Source organism: Choristoneura fumiferana, chromosome 17 (assembly GCF_025370935.1).
Source record: "Choristoneura fumiferana chromosome 17, NRCan_CFum_1, whole genome shotgun sequence".
NCBI lineage: Eukaryota > Metazoa > Arthropoda > Insecta > Lepidoptera > Tortricidae > Choristoneura > Choristoneura fumiferana.
Window position 1 is genome coordinate 8,516 of NC_133488.1, and position 22,015 is coordinate 30,530.

General features: G+C 38.1%; 1 pseudogene; it reads right to left on the reverse strand.

The window, feature by feature from the left end:
- Positions 1-1,678: 1,678 nt before the first annotated feature.
- Positions 1,679-22,015, reverse strand: part of LOC141437260 (putative inorganic phosphate cotransporter) — a 51,551-nt pseudogene continuing 31,214 nt past the window's right edge.

Here is a 22,015-nt window from a genome sequence, read left to right on the forward strand (position 1 = left end):
GGACGACGATGGACGACACCCGATAGCCGACACCATGTACTGTTATCACATATTTCCAACAAAATCATTCCGATACGGCCGGCTCAAAATGGCCGAAACGTATCGGGCTCTGCGCACACAGACACAATTTGGATACACGCATAGCACACATACAAAATTATCGTCCGACAGCCCACGAGCGTCCGATGGTGCCCGCAACATATCGCTGTCGGCTCCGATATCCGATATCGGGCCGGACAATATGAAAGACAGGTACATATTTCATACATTTTACTTGCCCCGATATCGTGTCGTCGTTCGATACCGATATCAGATCGGATAATGTGAAAATGCTCTCACGTTAAAACAGCTTGAGTTTGACGGATTTAAATGACATTGTTATGTAGATAGCTAGACATCTGGAATAACACAATTGCTTGCTATAGCCTAAATTGGATAAAGATATTTTCACTTTGACTTTCGCTTTGGTAACTACTACTGGTTTTTCTTATTTTTTTTATTTGCAGATTTTTCTTAACAGTTGGGTTGGTAATCCCCTGTGAAAGATTTGATCGATTCCTTTTCTTTTGCTGTTTTGTGAGTTCTCGTGGACACAAGGCTTTTTGTTTTAGAAAAGCATTATTTCAAGTAAAATAGCAAAATATTTTTCACTCATTTATTTACTTACACTTATATACACAAATAAATATTTACACTTCTATTTTATTTACATTTACTTACTACGTATAATTTAGCCTGACCTTACCGCTGTTGTGATCAAACTTTGACCGTCACTCTTTAGCTTTAGACTCAAAACGAGTGAATGTTTTATCAAAGAATTTGATCAAAGCAGTCTTTGGTGTGGTTATGGTTAGTTTGACGATGGCCACACGTTTCGAATCTCTGAGGCCAGTCCTGGAAATATGCAGGGTGACATTTTAATAGTAACCTTGATTTTTAAAATATTAAGCAAAGTGAGCTCGTTTAGAAAATACCTGTGTAATAATTTAAAACTTCCGTGTTAACATTCTACATTTTTGAAATGTTTTATACTGTGATAAAACAAACTGAGGACCTGTTTCACTACTATAATAAGTACCTAAAAAGAGTTCCCATTAGTTAATGTGTGATGCTGTCTCTGTTGAATAATTATAAGAGAAACAGAGACGAGGCCAGAAATAACCGTCACAAAAGATTATCAATCAGAAACCTAACAGAGAATGGGGAAATAGAAGATGAAATTGTTATGATATGAATCAAAGTGTTATTATTCAAAATAGAAATATGATTCTATATTGACATAATTAATACAGATTGAGGTATTTATGCATGGCACTTAACATATAAAATATCACCATCACAATTCTATGATTATTTTAGGTAACTATAAATTCCCATAATTATTTTTGAACATTTTTTTCGTTTTATATTATAAAAAATAAATTATATTAATACGTACTTATCTTTTTATTTGTGAACGCAATCGTTAGTACCATCAGCAAAATATGTGGTCTACCACTCTAAAGTTGATAATCGTTTGCATGTCATAAAATTATAATGCCAATAGACGTGTCTGTCAACTTGAAAGTTCGACTTTAGCGACATTCATTTGATAGGAGCTTGTTTAAAAATTGATAAACGACTTATTTGGCTGATGTACAATTAACTCATGTGCTCGAAATAAATTGTGTATATAACAAAATATGATTTCTTCTTCTTCTTCCGGTGCCCTCTCCTATTTGAGGTCGGCGATCATTAGGGCTATCCTTACCCTTAGAGACTGCCGCTTGAAAGAGGGATCTGGTACTCATTCCGAACCAGTCTCTAAGGTTTCTTAACCAGGAGCTACGTCTATGGCCAGGTGGTCTGCGGCCTCCCCTGGATAATAAGCTGAAGCAGACCATACTAAACTTGTTGTTACGCATTAAGATATGTTTTGTCCGCAACTATGTTTTTTTTTTTTTTTTTATTCGACTGGATGGCAAGTGGGTCTCCTGATGGTAAGAGATCACCACCACCCATAGGCACCCGCAAAACCAGGGGTATTACAGATGCGTTGCCAACCTAGAGGCCTAAGATGGATACCTCAAGTGCCAGTAATTTCACCGGCTGTCTTACTCTCCACGCCGAAACGCAACAGTGCAAGCACTGCTGCTTCACGGCAGAGTTAGCGAGCAAGTTTGTGGTAGCAATCCGGGCGGACCTTGCACAAGGTCCTACCACCTGCAAAACCCACCTGCTGCATTTACGCTTCTTGGGAACTTTGTACTTTGAAGGGAAAAACAGTAACCTGTAGCAATAATAATCATATCAGGTCTACGACGTCTACTGTTGTACATAGGCCTCCCCATAGACCTCCAGTTGCTTCGGCTGGAAGCGGCCTGCATCCACCGTAAACCCGCAGCTTTAACCAGGTCATCAGTCCAATCATCGTAGTGATCTTGTCAATAATACGGATCTTTTGCAGCGATTCGTTACATTTTTATCATAGAAAACGAATGCATGACTCTCTAACTAAGTAAGCGATTCGCGCTTTTAAATCACGACACTTTCCTAGTCTGTGCTTCGTACGTATTAATGGATACATGGTTGAATCCTTTTTATGATACAGACCATAGCTTACATCTTAAAATCCAACCAATTTCGAATTAGGAGAATGTTTCATTTTAGTCTGCACCTATTGTTTTGATTAAAGTGTTACAACAAAATCTGCCTTGGCACTTTAATTTTATACACATTTGAAATCGGTAAATGTTGGTTTCTGTTTTGAAATACATAAAAACCTTGTTTAGTAAAAAAAACTTGACTAGTTTCAAATCACATTTTACAGTTTTAGAACTTCTCTTCTCCATAATTTTTACTAGTTTTATTTTCTTTCTTGACATCTTTGTTTTCTTCGCCATCTTCTGCAAAAAAAGGATTCTTAGTAGTTACTATATTTATCCCACTGATATATTATAATAAACGCAAAAATTTGTAAGTGGAGTGTGTCTGTTTGTTTGTCGCTATATCACGATAGAACTTCAGAACTTTTGGTGAAATATGAAACTGCACTCATTCCTTTAATGAAATGCATATTAAGAACATTTCAGATATAAAACATGGTAAAACCTTTTATACCTGAAGCATGAGGAAAGCATGAATAACTATTTATACTAACTACAAGTACCCAATAATTAATAAACTTACCCAAAGTCTTTATCATCTGCGGCTCGTTCCAGTCTTGGATGTTGCCCGACATAAACAAGACATAGAACAAGTTGCTAAGGAAGTAGAAGGCAATAGAGATGAAGAACACCTTCCTCCACTCCGAGGCACTCGTCTGAAAGATAATTAAGCAACTTAATTAATAATTAGGTTGGTAGGGTGCCTTTTGTTGGTAAAAGCGTTCGGTTTGATGCGGAAGTTTATGAAAAGATTATGAATTTGTGTAGCAGGGAATGCTTTCGAATCCGCCAGGGTTTTAATGTTGGCGAAATACGTATATTATGGGCTCTTTCGTTTTAGTTTTTGTAATTTAGACTGTCAAAATTTTGATACTGATGACGAGTAGACACGTGATTCCTGGCTTGCTTTTTGCAGCAGTGATTAGTGTTGTTTTAGCATTTTTTTCTTTTTATACTTGGATTAGTATTTAACTCTAGTAAATTTCGGTAAAAAACAAAAAGGTTAACGTTTCACGAAAACACGGCGAATTCTTTGATGGAAACTTATATAAAGGCCTTCTATGTATAAAGCAGCAAAAGCATTATTTTTTTTACCTAATATAGCCGCTGAACTTATCTCAAGCTAAAACGCTTGCAAAATACTAAATGCATGATCACAACGTACCATTAATGATTTTATTTAAAAATAAATTATTATTTTATCTTATTGTATAACGCCTTGGCACTTGCAATCACATGAATTCACCATATTTTTCTACCATCGTGCCACACCATGTAATAGAAAGAAAAATGGCGTACAGTTTGCGCTGATTATCAGTTAAACACTTAGCTTTAGATGATGTCAAATAAATTACCTCGTCTTTGACCACAAGAGAGACACTAAGCGGTGCCATGATGGAGAAGATGTTCCCGAAGCCATTGGTGATACCCATCAGGGTACTCGCGAAGTTGGGGGATATGTCGATGTGGGTGATCTGTAAAAAGATAATAACGCTAAGTTAAAGAAGTACATTTAAGGCTTTACGGTGATATCTTTTTGAGAAAAGAATTAATATTGACTGCAGTTAACTACACACATACACACACACACACACACACACACACACACACACACACACACACACACACACACACACACACACCACACAAACATCACGCCTGTTTTCCCAAATGCGGTAGGCAGGGCATACAAAACGTTACCACTTTTAGCAATTTTAGGTTTAAAGTTTGACAAAACCGGTACAATAGTGACAGGTTGCTAGCCTGTTGCCTACGGTGTACCTTAACCTATATCCTTTGTCGCCTCTTACGACATCCACGGAAGAAATGGAGAGGTGTAATTCTAACCCGACACTACACGGGTAAATAACTAAAACTAAATTAAGTCGACAAATACTAAAATAGGGCGAGTCTTTAAATGTTGCCACACTCCATGTGAACGAAATTGTGTGAGATAAATTAATAAAATGCAAGAAAGGAAGTTGAAAAAGGAAGAAATACATTGTTATACTAAGGAGTCATCTTAAAAATCCGTGCAATATATAGACTTTCTTGCAACGTTATTATTGCCGTGTATTTTTTTATAAAATTATCAGTGAAATGACGGGAGTTGTACCTCTTATTTCATTCATCAACGACTATGAGCATTCATGTTAATTGATTAGTAAAGCACGTAATACTTCGCTTACTTTTTCTATGCTAAAATTCACAATGAAAACAATAATAATCAATAAGTACTTAATTATTTAAAAAAGGTTTAAAAGTATACTTACGAGGAAGCCGACATAATGTGCTCCGTTAAGGCCGACTGTAAATGTCAGTATCACCACAGCCAGTGTCAAGTGGCCGGGCGGAAGGTACGAGAGAATCAATAAAGCCAAGGCTGGACCCCAGAATGCTGGAAAGAGAGAACAGAAAATTAGACTAGATAAGCCAATCTAAACCAATAACCAACTAATTGAAAACAATCTTGTGGTAACATGGTATCCAAAGGGCAGTCAGCGGTCCTTCGCTGAGTTATGGTGTAAATTTTACCACTTTTTGGTCACCACTTTGGTCGACTGCTTAAAATTCAGTTATGATAATCATAAAATAGTAAAGATGTGTTTCTCGCTGAAGTAGCCTACTTAGTCTTAGTTTTTTACGTTTAAAAGAGTTTAAAAGAAATAGCAGTAAAATTCCTGTAAAATAAAGAACATACCAATACTGTTGAAAATCTTGCGAGTGGTACTAATGGAAGTAATGTTCCTGTTGATGAGAAAATCTGCAGACCAGCTGAAGATAAAACTGAGTATATACATGGCCACGTATGGAAGTGCCGATAGCAGACCATTCTGAAAAAGAAAATAGTTATCTATGTACTATTGTTTTTTGTCTTGCTTGCTGCACGTGTGGTTGACCGAGTCATGCTCGTATTGGTAGCGCTGGCCATAAATGGTCGCGTTCACAATTAGACACGGCCTGGTCGCACGTACTGCGTGCAATGACGGCTTCACGGTCCCACCGGAAAACCAGCAGGGCTACTACGAAACTCGAAACCCGAAGTTCGTATCGTGCCGTTCCTCTCGCTCTCGTATTAAATAGTATAAGTGTCAGAGGGACCGCACGACACGAACTTCGAGTTTCGAATTTCATAGTAGCCCTGCAGCGGTAGTTTTTGAGCCGCCATTATGATAAGGTGGGTCCGTTTCGTGAACAGTAACTTATACAATGTTTTCCTTGTCTGTCTTTTATGTAATAATTTCAAGACACTGTTCCAAATTAACGTATTTTCTTTCTTTTTTTTCTTTTTTTTTTACGTCATTTACTGTGCTATTCAGAAGAAGCTTATAATGTTTTAAAAGACGAATTTATTGGACTTTAACGACGTCTTTGTTTTTAATTAAAAAAAATCTCGGCTAATTTACCCGTTTTATTTATCTTTGAATTTGAAAGATAAATATATTAAAAAAAAAACATTGCGATACCAGGTAATGTTAAGACGATCGAGTAAATTAATTATTAATTGAAACTTACGATTGTTAGTTTAATGTTAAATCTAAGTTTACAAAACTCGAAGAGAACTTTTCAAAGCTTAGGTAAGTAATTTTAAACTTAATTTTACTCTTAATGGTTTTGTTAAAACACCTGCTGATGCAATAAAAATAAAAATTGTTATTGCAATTAAAGAAAACCATAAGGAAGCTTACATTCTTAATGTCGACGCCAAGGACTTTGTCCATATAGGAAGGCATTTCCGTGAGGAGGGTCCAGAAGCCAAGACTCTGGCCACTGTGGGCCAGCAGGATGGCCCAGAAGGGAAGAGAGGTCCAGATGCTTCTCCAGGGTGTTTTCATTTTCTAAAACATTTTTACGTATAATGTTATACAGATAACGTATTATTGAAGACTTGCAGGTCTTGCAGGTAACTATGTATGTAGAGCTAGTATGTAGGTATAGAAACAAATAGAAAACAAGCTCAAGCAGAAATTTGTTATGGATATTAAAGATTAATAAATGATACATTCTAAGGACCGTAAGGTAAAAATTGCTACTCCAGAACCTTGCGATGCTGTTTTTTTTTACCTTAGCTTCACTTATAGCAGCAGATCCCGCATTGGTCTCGATGTACTTCCGTTCTTCCTTTGAGATCCATCGACTTGTGCCAGGCGTTGAAGCTCCGAAAATAATCCATAAAATAGACCACGCCAGGCAGGTGATGCCAGTGACGTAATAGACGGAAGGCCATCCCCATTTGCTAGCGGAGAGGACACCAGCTGTCATCATTTCAATGATCGTGCCAAGTTGTGCTCCTATAATTGGAATTTACCTATTAGTACTATTATTTTTTTAAATTACTAGCTCCTCCGTTTCACTATCCTCTGTTTAATTTCATTATCTTATTTAGGATGCCGTATTTTTTTGTATTGATTAATTAAATAGAGACGGATGGCATCACAGTTTTCTGCCACATTAAATAAGAGAAACAAAGAATTATTAGATTTACATATAGGTCTTTTCAAAAACAGCTCGCTGGGGATGGTCGCTATCGTACAATCGCACCCCTTATGGTCTTTAAACAGTCAAATGATCCAAAAAGCTAGTTATTTTACCTGCATAGACGATGGTTCCCATCCGACTCCTCTCTGCTACCGGGGACCACTGACCCAGAAGGCCATGCAAACTGGGGTACAAGAACCCCTGGGTCAGACCCATAAGAATACGGCAGATGCACACCGCTACCCAGTCGCCCTGAAATAGGTAATGAAAAATATATGGATACAATATAACTATTCTTCTTCTTTTCGTGTCGATGGCTTCACTCGTTCAAAGTATCCGCGACCAGAAAGTAGCGGTGTTTATAGCCCTGTCCGTTGCATCTCGGAGGTCTCGCTCAGTACAGGTGGACGGGCATGCTGGGCTCCTGCCCCTGCATTTGATGTCCTCATCAAATGCGAACATATGCTCTGGGAAGCCGTCTCACAGCCACTGGGTGTTTGGGTTTTTCAGGTTTTTTCTTATGACTATTGAACCGGCCACAGTTTTACCGATTCTAAGATTTTTTGGTTTTAAGGTCAATTAAAGTAGGTATTGCAAATGGTAAAGAGATTAAAAAAAAATCTATTAAACTTTACGAAACGATACGGACGAAAACAAATTAAAAAATATATAAATATATAACTGTTGAAATAAGTTTATCCAAAAAAAATTTTATAACTGTTAATAACATAAGTTATAATATAAGTGCTTGCTGAAATGCTGACTATAATTTTTGTGGACAAAGTCAATCAAATAATTGCAATGCCTTAAGTCCACATTTTATCGTAGTTTCCAGTTTCAATTTAGCTTTTGAATTTGGTCATTCGACGTGGAGGATCCAAACATTGCAAGAAAAAACGCTTCTAATTACTTTAAAAATTAAAATGACATGATTTTTTGTTCTCAAAATAATGCACTATTAGTGGTAGTAAGGCTTAAAAATCCAGTTCCACTATCCTATCGACGGTTGGAAGGGTCTAGCAGGCTAAGTGAACAAGATTAGAGTGGCCCTATGAACACTCATAAAAGTTCGATTTAAATGATTAATAACAAATTTATATGCAATCGATCGGCCCAATGTCTACATGTCATCGTCGATGTATTCTAAATAGGTTCATTAGAAGAGATTGTATACCTACACACTAACTTATCTATATACTGCGCTGGTACTTTATTTATAATGCTATGTACTTGTTCGAGAATTGTGTTTTTTTTTGACATGACGCACGAAGATTTATGAAAGTATATTTGTATGTAAATGTAGTGGGCATTAGTGGCTTTTCATGCATTTTTTTAACCAACGAAAAAAAACAATATCTAAAAAAAATCGCTTAGCTAACGCTATGTTTTCAATAATAATTTCGCTTTATTACATCGAGGATGTTCTTAGTCAGGTTAAATACAAAATACTTTCTCCCGCGCGACCAGTTGCAGAAAGCTCAATTGAAACAATTATGATTTTCATTAAGTTCAACAACCCTAATCTTCTAGAAATGTCCTGTCTTTACAAACCCTGATAGACCATACCCAATTCATCTCAGAAACGTTCAAAGAAACCACATTCAGTGCACCTCGAGAACTCAACAGTACCATCTAATTGAAAGCTCGCACTAAGACATAAGGTCTCAATTCGTTCAGTTTTGACTCCTCCAAAATTTTCACAGTGCTAAATAGAATTTGGTACATTTCTTTCAGAGGGCTTCTTTTAACAAATTGCGACAATTTGTTTCGCGGCCACAAGTTTCGTCGAGATGGATACTTGTGATTACTCCGTATCCAATGTTTGTTATTCTGCACAATTAATGGGATGTTTACTTGCTCTGGATTAATTACAGTCGTTAACTAGCCTTCACCCGCAGCGTTTCTTGCATAAGCCATTATCTATCTGGCGGTTAAATTGTTATTTCCAACACTTACGTCGTGTCATCCACGCAAAAAGCACGTCATTGTAAAAATTAATGTGTCTAAAGGCAGCGGTTAATGTTTCGGAGTTTCATGTATAATATGCGTTAATTCTGGTCCCGTGGGAATATTGCAATAAAAAGTATTATTTACGATTTTCCCAAATTCCATTTATGAACTTTACAAAATGTACTTTATAAATGAGACGGATTTTTATGATTTAAACACAGTTCAAAGAAAATTCAAGGAGTAATGTAAAAAAATTGTGATATAAAAGGTCCGTAAAAGTAAAAATTTGGAATTGAAATAAAAAATACAAAAAGATTCCAAAAACAATCTTAATTTGATTGCTTGGTAACGACATCTCTTGTCCGGGTGAGCGGTTGGTTCCAATGGATTGCCGAAAGTTTCTCGATGAGGGCTACGGTATAGATGTCGCTAGCGCCACTGCTTAAGTGGCTAAATAAGAAACAAACAAGCTGAGATATGAGGTGCATAGGGGAAATTCGTGTCTGTACCGTTGACCAGCAGTGGTGTAGCGGTATAGCACGCGGTACGGAATACCGAGGACCTGGGTTCGATTCCCAGTGCTGGTCTTATTTTTCTGGTTTTTCTGTGCATCTATATTTCAGTTTGTATTTTCAATAAAAGGTCCGCTTTCACAGATCATTTCCGCTTACTCGCGAATAGAGATAGCCACCAAGAAAGGTGTTTGAGCAAATATAATAACAAAAATAAACGTATAAATAAAAAAAATGTGCCGGAATCGGATGAAGCTATATACGTGCGGAAGTATAACACATAAGCCGGATGACGGATTGGGTACCACAGTAGATAGTTTAGCAACAGTTAGTATCCTTAGTTATACTTTGAATAATTTATTGAATCGGGCGTTACTTTGCGGAGGTCCATATCAATGAACTGAAATAATTATTTTGCTCACCCGCGACCCTTATAAGGTATTTTAATACGGAAGTTAGGGCAAGCGTTTTCATAAAGCTTTTGCATCGATTAAACTGTTTAGTCGATGCTGCAAAAGTTGTATGGCATTGTATGCCCTAGCCCTTACTCTATCTGTCAGAATTTTTGCCTGTCTGGCAGCTGTTACCTCTTCACGTTTTAGCCGCTAAAACCATGTAGATGAAATTTGGTATGGAGATATTTTCAAACCTTAGCACAAGAATAGTTTTTATCCTGGAAAATTGCAAAGCGATAAATGAATTGTTAGCCGACGGAGTCGCGGGCCGTAGTAAGTAATAATAATAAAACCTGTTATTACCTTTCCTGAATAAAAATAAGTTAGTTCACGCTTTTATAAAAGTAATTATTTGGTTTTTTGGAGTCTTTTTGTATTTTTTATTTCAACTCCAAATTTGTTACTTTTACGGGTATCCCGTAAAAGAGACCAGCAGCAGATCTCTTGTCTGGGTGAGCGGTTGGTTCCGAAAGAGTGTGACGTCTGTCGACGCCACATAGATGTCGCTAGTGCTGCTGCTTAAGTAGCAAAGTAGAAATAAGCAACCTGAGATATGTATGCATAGGAAAAAATCGTGTCTAGATTCCTGTCCAGCAGTGCTGTAGGGGTTATAGCACGCAGCACGGAATGCTGAGGACCTGGGTTCGATTCCCAGTTCTGGTCTCTTTTTTCTGGTTTTTCTGTGCATTCATGTCTCAGTTTGTATTTTCGAAGTAATTATTTGTTGCGTGCCAATAACACCTTAATTAGGGGTTGTTTGTACGTTTTTTTTTCAATATGTCTCAAATAAGTTTGCTCCTGATATACATGTGTGGCATGTGGCATGGCCAGGCAATTTTATAGTCTTACCTTACTGTCTTTAACTTACCCACTGCGGCACCCTAGTAATATACGGGTAATATATACCCTCTAATACGTATAATTCCCGGTTATCCTTTACCCGGCACAGGGGACATCAATCTGCCCAGTTATTGGATTAAGGCAATGGATATCGATAATAGCTTATTGTTTTTGCCGGCTGTCTTCGTCACTCACAGCTTTGATTTGTGGGGTGCAAAATCAGTTGCGTATGTGGATGATATCGTTTTAACCCTATTGTATTGTTAGTGACCTGGCTAAGCCAGGGATTCACGGTGGATGCAGATCGCTTCCAACTGAAGCAATTGGAGGTCTATGGGGGAGGCTTATGTCTAACAGTGGAACGTCCTATGACCGATATGATGATGATGATGATGATGATAACGATGTAGTGTGTAGTGGTTTACTCGATTAAGGAGAGATTCGTTGGTTTAAGGTCGAGTTAGCACCTTTGTCGTCTCAGAATGTATGTATAAAATTACATTCTAAATTTGACCATGAGCATTTGGGTTAAGGAAAAAATCATGAGGCAAGTGAACTTCTAAAATGCTCAATAGTTTCTGTGAAGTTATAATCAGGCCAGAGCTCGTGGGGTTATTATTATTACAGCCTAAGGCCTCGCAACCTTAGAGGTGGCTTTTGATGGGACGTATATAGACTGGAGATGGTGAAAATGGAACATTTAAATCTATTGATGGTTTCTAGGGGGACCAACGACATCGTAAAAGTTGCAAGCGGGATATATATAGGTGGAAAGTTGTCGTTTATTATGACGTTTGATGAGGGAGACTTTTGTTCAACAATGAGCGTCTTCTGGCCGATAATAATGTTGATGATGTTAATGATGAAAATGATGACGAATCACTAAATAGTTACCTTAGAAGCAGCAAAAGGCACGAACATATTCACGATTCCATTGGCCAGCATGGAACACAGTATAAGTGACTTCCCACCGAACTTGCCCGCCAGCATACCAGCTGGGATCTGCAGGACGATGTATCCCCAGAAGAAGGAGAGAGGATCGTGTCCTGGATGCTGCGATCCCAGTCGAAGACCTGGAAGAAAATAGTTGTGTTGAGTACTGTGCGGAGAATTTGAATACGCAAGTCAGTTGGAAGCCTTTTTATTTGAGTTACCTAAATAATTATGGTGTCGTGCCTAGTTTTAGAAAATGATAGTTTATTTCTTCCCGCGGGTGTCGTAAAAGGCGACTAAGGAATCTAGTGGGACCCCCGGAATCCCGGACTCCAGCATTATGGTTATTTATATAATAATAATTATATAATTAATATATTACCAATTTTCCCTTAAATCACTTAAAGGTGTGGCCAAACCGCTGCCTAAAAAACGGTGACGGTACGGAATCGCAGTGACGTGCCGTAAACGTCACGGCTTTTGTTCGGTAAAGACCTGACGTTTAGGGCACGTTACTGCGATTCCGTATTTTAAGCAGCGGTGTGGAACAAGCCATTTCGTTCATCCACCATTACCTCTCATATTTCGTTTTCTAGAATTTTTTTACCGTACAACGGCAAATTACTAGACACTGGCAAAATTGTCCTCCAATGGACAGAGCCATATTTTTTTAAAGAAACAACAACAAGCAGCGGTGTGGAGAGCATGCGATAAAAACTGTGCGCATACGGTGCGTCACTGCGATTCCGTGCCGTTACCGTTTTTAAAGTAGCGATTTAGTCGCACCTCAACATGACACAATTCTGGTGAATAAGACAACGGCGTAAAAATCATCAGCAAATGAAGTTAATCGGATCTTACTGTCTAACTGACTACTAAAAATGTATTCGTATATTTTTAAAGTATTAAAAACATGATTCCACGGTTTATTAGATGATAGAGATATATTTAAACCAAAAAATGCTTGCGTGTTCTTTACTCCCATAATCTGGGTAAATCAGTGCTCTATACTGGAAAGGGGCTTTCAAAAATCCCCTTAAAGTTACAATAACTGTTTCACCCAACCCTAAGCCTTTTCAGCACCTATTTGGCCTAACAACCTCCAGAAAAAGTATCGATATACATTATAGTAGATCGACATGAAAGGTTATTACAAAAGGCTTTTGACAACTTTGTCGGTCGATGCACGTGTCGCTTTCTAACTAGAATAGAAGAAAAAAGACAAGCTAAAGGGCTAGCGAGAAATTGCCAGCACATTATTCGCGATTGAATGACATGGGGTGTACTGGTTGGTGGCAATAAATGGAATAGCAGTTTGTATGGGAAGCACGTAGCTAATGGTGGCTACGGTGGCACTGTGTAAAAATATACAGCAGACTTGATCTTTAACATTAAGGCACATTTTCTACAGAATATAGATCGCTGAAGTAGCAGTGGGCGGGGCAAATTGCTTGCAGGACTGATGGCTGATGGGGTTAGAAGGTTCTCAAATTGCGTCCGCGGACCGGGAGACGAGCTGTCTGTAGGCCTCCAACAAGATGGAGCGATGACCTGGTCAAGATCGCGGAAAGCACAAGACCGGTCTGAGTGGAGAGCCTTGGGGAGGCCAATGTCCAGCAGTGGACGTCTTTCGGCTGACATGATGATGATGATGATGATGATGATAGATCGTAATGGACTAAATAAGTTCGTAGACTTAGCAGTTGTGATTTCGGCATAACTACATCTCGATTGGGTGAAAATATTGGTATAGTAAATTACGCACACACATTAAAAAACACATTGCTTTGCCTCTTTCGCTTTAGTAAGTATACTGCTGTAGGGTAATTGGGAATATTACTTCGCTGAAACAAAAGTTTGCTGTATATAATTTATACATAATTATAATCGATAACAAATTGTTGGTTTTGTATCTCGTTAGTTATAGGAATTTTGGGATTTACTTGAGCGTGTCATAATATGAACATTAGGAAGGATACTGGCATCCTTCTGTACTATGCACTAAAAAAAAACGGCCAAGTGCGAGTCGGACTCGCGCACCGAGGGTTCCTTACAAGTTATTAAAAATAATTTTATTATATGATGTTACTAAAAATTTACGTTTTTCGCAATTTTTCCTTTATCTGTGCTATAAGACGTTGCTTCGTACCAAATTTCAAGACTCTGAGTTTACGGAAAGTACCCTGTAGGTTTTGATTCCCTTGCGAGTGTCGAAAATTTGCAGCATAAACGGCTGAACCTTTTGATTGCGTTGGCTTAGAAGTTTTGAGTTTGAATTTCAGCTTGATAATTCCACGGATTTCTAAGACAAAGGGTCTTGACAGACAGACAGGCAGACAGACAGACGTACAAAAAGTGATCCTTTAAGTGTTCCGTTTTTTCCTTTTGAGGTACAGAACCCTAAAAAAATAGCTTCGAGCTTGCGTCACTTTCAAATCGTCAGTCTTTAGAATGGGAGCATTTTTAGGGTTCACTTAACATCCCCTTTGAATATATGACGCACAGGATTTAATTTTAATATTTTTTATTTTCTACCCTTCCGGATGGCCAATCTCACCATGCAAGTTGGCAGAGGATTACTTTCGGTACCAGAAACACGCTGGTGCAACTTAACTACAATATCTGATATGCTTTCTTATTTTTACTTATATTTTTGAAATTTTTTAGATGCTTCCCACCACTGGAAAAACAACAAAACAAATGGAAAAATGAAGTAATCTACAAAATCGATTGGGTCCCCACGATACTTGAGTAAACCTCTGAGTATGTCCTCTACTATAAAAGTCACGTATAAAATGCAAAATAATAATAAACGTGAATAATAAAAATACACAGGATAGCCCCTTAATTAATTTTACAAAAAGCCCATACCGTAAAAGCATAAAATATTTAATGAACTATTCAACATGAATTTCCAGTTCTTTGCAATTTGCATTCTGATATACAAAAGGCAAAAGAGATATGAATGTACGTCGCGGTGTACTTTTTGCCAGGCGTTGCTTTTATTCTGCGTGAAATATTTAAGGCCCGAAATACGGTGTCCGTTCATTTTGCAACTAACGTTTGGCAACCTGATTCATTTCGCAAACTCTAAAACTGTAAATATTACAAGATTTATTTCTGGGCCATCGTGTAGAACCGTTTACCTTTACTTGCCCGAATATCATTTGCCCGAATTTCTCTTGTTATACCAACGTTTGCCATAAAATATAAAGAACCGCGCTGTTTTGATGGATTTTTCTAAATGTCATCATATAGAATGCAGTAGGTTAGGTTAGGTTAGTTTAATATCAACTCTGAAGAAATTACTATTTCAGAAATAAATTACTTTATGGCAAATGAAAATTCTAGAAAACGATACATTCGGGCATATGAAATTCGGGCAAACGATAGAAAACCGTGTAGAACCCTTTAGGTTAGGTTAGTTTTACAAAAATACTGAAATATTTACAGTTTCAGAAATATTAAACAGTTGCAAAATGAATCCGATGGACTACTCCGAAATTCATAAATCGAAGTTCGTATCGTACCGTCCTTCTCACTGTCGTGTTAAATAGTATAAGTGTCAAAGGGACGGAACGACACGACCTTCGATTTTCGAATATCGGAGTAAGCCCCGCCCTGCTGGCTGCCAAACGTGTGCGAAACATGAATGAACCCCGAAATACAATTCCAGGAGCTTGCATCGGAGGCTTGCATATTTTTATGCGGCCTGTAGCTGACGTACGCCCGTCAAACTTCATACAAATTAGACATGGGGAAAACTTTGTAACGTTGTTCATTTGTGAAAAGTCACAGTGACACCTTTTGCTGCATGAACACACAATATGTTGCATAAGGAAAGCAAAGTAATTGTTTTAAGTTATAACTTTATTTTAATCTTTACTAACAAGAAGTATCTTTGGCCAGGAAAGCGTAATTTTTTTTTAACAGAACTTTTTGGGTTTTATAACCTAACCTAACCCAAATAACGCTTGAATCAAAATCAATCGAATATTAATCACAATGTTTTTTATAACTTCACCAACAAAAGTTGGAAAACCCCTGACATTGTCATTTCAAGGTTCGATATCTCAAAAACGGCTGAACCGATATTGACAAAACATGTCTAGGAACCATCGCTAGAAAACCTGCTTTCAAATAAAAAAACCGCATTCAAATCGGTTGCCACGTACAGACACACATAGCGGTCAAACTTAAAATACCTTTATTTTTTCGTCGGGGGTTAAAAAACCCAAGTATTAACACTTGAGTTACACAAAAAACACGTGATATAGGTATAATTGCTCATAAATTTTAATAAAGAAAAATACATTACGGCCCAAGGGTGTTATTGATTTCTTTGCACCCTGTCTATTGTTACCCTTTAGGTTTGGGTTAGGCCTGAATTTATTTAGGTCGTTTATATGAAGCACTAGAATTAATTAAGGGTAAACCCTTAATTAATAAGAACGTAGGGTGTTTAATATAAGGGTAGATTATCTTGATGGGGTTTTACAAGCAGATTTTCTTGTAAATTTTTGGTAAAACTAATGCTTTATATTTTAACTCGTGACTTTATTTGCGTGAACCATTAAATCAGGCAGTTCAATAAAAAAATTGTAATCACGTCCACACGTACTTACACACACACACACACACACACACACAAAAAAACTTCTGTATTTAAATTAAAATATGTCGTGCAAACGCTCTTACTCCACTTCCGCAATTCCGTGTTTACTGCATGATAATATAGGTATCTATCGCATAGACGAAGCCCACGTACACGTGTAGTAGCGGTAACATCATCATCTCAGCCGTAGGACGTCCACTGTTGGACATAGGCCTCCCCCATAGACCTCCAGTTGCCTCGGTTGGCAGCGGCCTGCAGTCACCGTGAACCCGCGGCTTTAACCAGGTCATCCGTCCATCTTGTTGGTGGAGGTCCTACGCTGCGCTTGCCGATCCGCGGCCTCCACTCGAGAACTTTTCGGCCCCAACGGCCATCTGTTCTCCGTACTATATGTCCTGCCCATCGCCACTTCAATGAGCTGATTCGCTTGGCTATGTCGGTGGCCCTTGTTCTTCTACGTATCTCCTCATTTCTGATTCGATCCTGTGGAAAAACCCCGAGCATAGCTCTCTCCATAGCTCTCGGAGCAACTCTGAGCGTATTTATAAGGTCTATAGTGAAGCACCACGTATCGGATCCATGTGACATCACTGGCAACACACATTGGTTAAAGGCTTTCGTCTTAAGGCTTTCAGAAATTTTGGACGAGAAGACATTGCGGAGTTTCTCAAATGCTGCCCACCCGAGTAAGCAGTAGCATGAGTAACATCAAATAGGAGATTGTAATTCATAGATATTGACCAAACCTTACTAAATAAGTTACTGAACTAAAACGAGAGCGACTGTAAACTTCGATATGATGGGATAATCCGTGGTTTTAAGTTGGTACTTACAAGTATACAACAATAAAGTTTACTTAAGCTCCAGAATTGTCCCCTATATCATGTGGGATATTTCATATAGTTTCTAATTAGTTACTGAAACAAGTGTGCAAATTACATGAACACTTTTGTTACAATTAACGTCATGGCTTCAAATAGTTGGTTGAGAGTTGAACTGCAAAGCCAAAAAGCGCTAGTGAATTCATTCTTATCTTCATGCTCACTATCATTTTTAGGGTTCCGTAGCCGAATGGCAAAAAATGGAACCCTTATGGATTCGTCATATCTGTCTGTATGTCACAGGCACTTTTTTCCGAAACTATAAAAACTATACTGTTGAAACTTGGTAAGTAGATGTATTCTGTGAAGCGCATTAAGATTTTCATACAAAAGTATTAAAAAAAAACAATAAATTTTGGGGGTTCACCATACTTAGAGCTGAAACTCAAAAAAAAATGTTCATCAAACCCATACGTGTGGGGTATGGATAGGTCTTCAAAAATGACATAGAGGTTTCTAATATATATTTTTTCTAAACTGAATAGTTTGCGCGAGAGACACTTACAAAATGGTAAAATGTGCCCTCCCCCCCGCTGTAACTTCCCATTACCATGCAAACTTCTACCGAAAATTGGTTGAACGAGATCTAGTAAGTAGTTTTTTTTAATACGTCATAAATCGTAAACCGCAATGAACCTTTCATTCAATGAACTCAAATATAAAAATAAAAAAATGTGTACGGAACCCTCGGTGCGCAAGTCCGACTCGCACTTGCCCAGTTTTCATCCTCATCCTCATTCTCACTCTCGTTCTCATCCTAATTCTTATTCTCATTTCCATTTCCACCCTCACTCCTTCATACTTATATTATCGGCATCCGGCACAAACTGTACTGTTCATGACTGTAATAACTCACCGGATATCCGTAGTCGTTCTTGCTAGTCATGGCGACGATGGCAACACTCATGCTGACGCGGGTTGCGTACGCGACGGTTGTGCTCAGGAATAGCAGCAACACCATAACGTGGCGCATACCGATCATGGCGTCTGGAAATAAAATTTGAGGTTAGTTTTTTGACAACTATATGCTTCATTTAGTTTCTATCAGCTTCTTCATCTACGACTTATAGACGATCAGATGGCCAAGTGGTTAGAGAACCTGACTACGAAGCTTGAAGTCCCGGGTTCAATTCCCGGCCGGGGCAGATTTGAATTTGATTTGAATGAATAATACGAATGTTTGTTCTCCAGTCTTGGATGTTTAATATGTATTTAAGTATGAATTTATCTATCTAAGTATGTTTATCCGTTGCCTAGTATCCATAGTACAAGCTTTGCTTAGTTTGGGGGCTGATCATTTTTTTTTATTCGACAGGATGGCAAACTAGCATGTGGGTCTCCTGCTGGTAAGAGATCACCACCGCCCATAAACATCTGCAACACCAGGGGTATTGCAGATGCGTTGCCAACCTAGAGGCCTAAGATGGGATACCTCAAGTACCGGTAAATTCACCGGCTGTCTTACTCTCCACGCCGAAACACAACAGTGCAAGCACAGCTGCTTCACGGCAGGATTAACGAGCAAGATGGTGGTAGCAATCCGGGCGGATCTTGCACAAGATCCTACCACCTGGTGTCAAGTGTACCATGATATATTTATTTATTTATCTTGCTTAATCTAGTGGTTTGGCCTATGACCTATTATTTAAGTGGGTTCATTCCGAGAGGAGGCCTGTAATGACATGCAATGAAATGCAATGTAATAGACAATTTAATATTATTTATTTATGATAGGGGTCCACAGGTGGCCTAGGACTTAGAATAAAATTGGTGGACTAAAATTTTCATGTTCTACGTAACTTGGTACCAGCATGCATTAAACTTGTCTACATTCATATAATATTTATGCCGGGTTCTATAAAACAGTTCAGCATCTCCCACGTTCAACTCTCCACTAACTCAGACTCTAGTAACTGCATTATAATGTGTCTTCAAAAACTAGTTACTTGTTAGTCATGGCAGAACTTTAGTTTGTATTAGAGATGTTATAATATTCGATAGTATTCAGTACGAGTATTTGGCTTATTCGACTTTCTTGGGATATTCGGTTTCGACTAAATAACTCATAATTCGAATGAATGCCAAATACCAATTAAAAGCACATAAACACTCACGTACTTTATTGCTATTTAATCAGATAGGCACTTTTATTTTTTGTCGGAAAAAGAATTTGTCGGAAGGCACGCCAATCGCGAGAATTTGCGCAAAATGGCGGCGTCATTTGCAAATTTTTCAAAGATGGCGAATGCCAACCAAAGGGTTAAGCATGAAGCAACAAGAGGTCGGGTGCTTTGGCCCTGGATTCAACTCAATCCAGGTTTTATTTGCATTGCTTGCAGTTTTAGCATGTTACCTAAAAGTTGGTTTTATAAGTTGCTATGCACGTAAGCTAAGACAAGGCTTATTTGGATTGGCCCTGTGCATGTCGGATATATTCGGGAATGACAATGTTTCTAATTTAATAAAGCCCGGTTCACATTCTGTCGTGTTGTGTCGTGACGCATCAGAACGGTATCGGTTTCATACATTTTATGTGGTTGCACTCGCATTTATCTGACATAGTATGTTGTGACGGCTTGTATTGTGTCGCATCAAAGCTATATATATGGGGAGAGAGAGAAAGAGAGAGAGAGAGAGACAGAGAGCATTACAACAGAAAATGACAGATAAAATATTATTATGTGAATGCAGCGTAACAAACGTGGTTCAGACATGAATCCCTGCAAACTAACGCATGAATCAATCAAATCAAATTATATACCGAAATCGGTTTTTTTTTTTTTTTTATTCGACTGGATGGCAAACGAGCAAGTGGGTCTCCTGATGGTAAGAGATCACCACCGCCCATAAACACTTGCAACACCAGGGGTATTGCAGATGCGTTGCCAACCTAGAGGCCTAAGATGGGATACCTCAAGTGCCAGTGATTTCACCGGCTGTCTTACTCTCCACACCGAAACACAACAGTGCAAGCACTGCTGCTTCACGGCAGGATTAGCGAGCAAGATGGTGGTAGCAATCCGGGCGGACCTTGCACAAGGACCTACCACCTGCAAAAAATATTCTGTATCCAGTGAAATCACTATTCCCGACAAACTTACTTGTAAATGACTTGGAACGGCATTAGCTAGACAAAGTTATTTGTCTTCGAAGTTCCAGAAATGCTCTTGGTAAAAGGGAAACCGTGTTTTTGGATGCATTTTGGTAACGATCGTTAAATTCTGGTATTTGTAACGCAATCATACTAAATATATCACAAACGATTTAATTGGCATGCAAAAAATGAGTGCGCATTTTTAACCGACTTCAAAAAAAGGAGGTTATCAAATAATTTATTGAATCAGGCGTTACTTTGCGGAGGCCCATATCAATGAACTAAAAGAATTTCCTTGCTCACCCGCGACCTTACGATAGCTAAGCTTATGCAAAATATGCGTGTTCATGCAGTTCCTCCACCTCCACACTGTAAGAACACACACAAATCACCTGTGTAGTGTGGTGGTGGTGATAGATGGGTTTGTGTGATTTGTGTGTGTTCTTACAGTGTGGAGGTGGCGTGTTCATGCAGTTGCATGAACACGCATATTTTGCATAAGCTTAGCTATCGTAAGGTCGCGGGTGAGCAAGGAAATTCTTTTAGTTCAAGGAGGTTATCAATTCGGTTATATTTTTAGTTCACATAACTTTGTAAGTCCTATTATCAGAAGTCCGAAAGTTTTTCTCATACCATTTTACGTCATAATGATCACTCTTTATATATTTTTTAATACTAACGCTCGAAACTCATAATCATCAGAATTCATAATATCACTAATCATACACCTCGTTCATACTAATATTGTTTTCATATAATTTCTTACTCATAAGTGTCATTAATTATTATAAATGTCATTATACATTTATATTATAATATCCTAATCATAAGTGTCATTATACATTTAATAATAATAATAATAATAATAAATTCATTTATTTCGGGCAACTTGGCCCATACAATAAATACCTTATAGACTAACATACATATTTATAATCAATATTTAAAACTAATTTGGTGACAAAACGGCGTGACCCCGTTGAGTCACCGTCCCCGACGTCGCATTCATCTGCGGCATGGTGCCCCGGTACCGCCGGAACACGACGTCTTTCGGCCAGAAGGCAGCACTCGCGATGGTCCCCATCAGCAGCCGTGGCACGCGCACCACAAACGAGCTGAAGTGACATTTATCCGCGTTATTGACGTGCGTCGTGCAGAGGCTTGGAAAATTTTCGATGGTGTCAAAATGATGTATTTAGGGAAGTATCCCGTTAAGTACGACGACGAGCGAAGCGAGCGGCCGGCGAAGTGCCAGGACCGTACACATTTTTTTAACTAATTCTTAATATAAATAATTAACGATATAATTAAAGAAAAACTTATTTTGAATAGGTAGTTACCGTTATGAAAAACAATATTATGAGTTCAAATATTATCTTATTAATGTCATTATAATGCTGTTATGAAGGATTTTTTTCTGAAAAACAGCATTATGTTCTTTGTAATGACATTATGAGTAAAAAAATATGAACATTAACAGAGTTCCGATGTTAGTAATAAGAATTTATGAACAAATAAAGTATGAAGAAAACAGTTAAGAAGAGTGATATTATTATGAACACAAATCGGTAGTAAAATAAAAAGTAGGAATAAGATTTTTAAGAGAGTCAA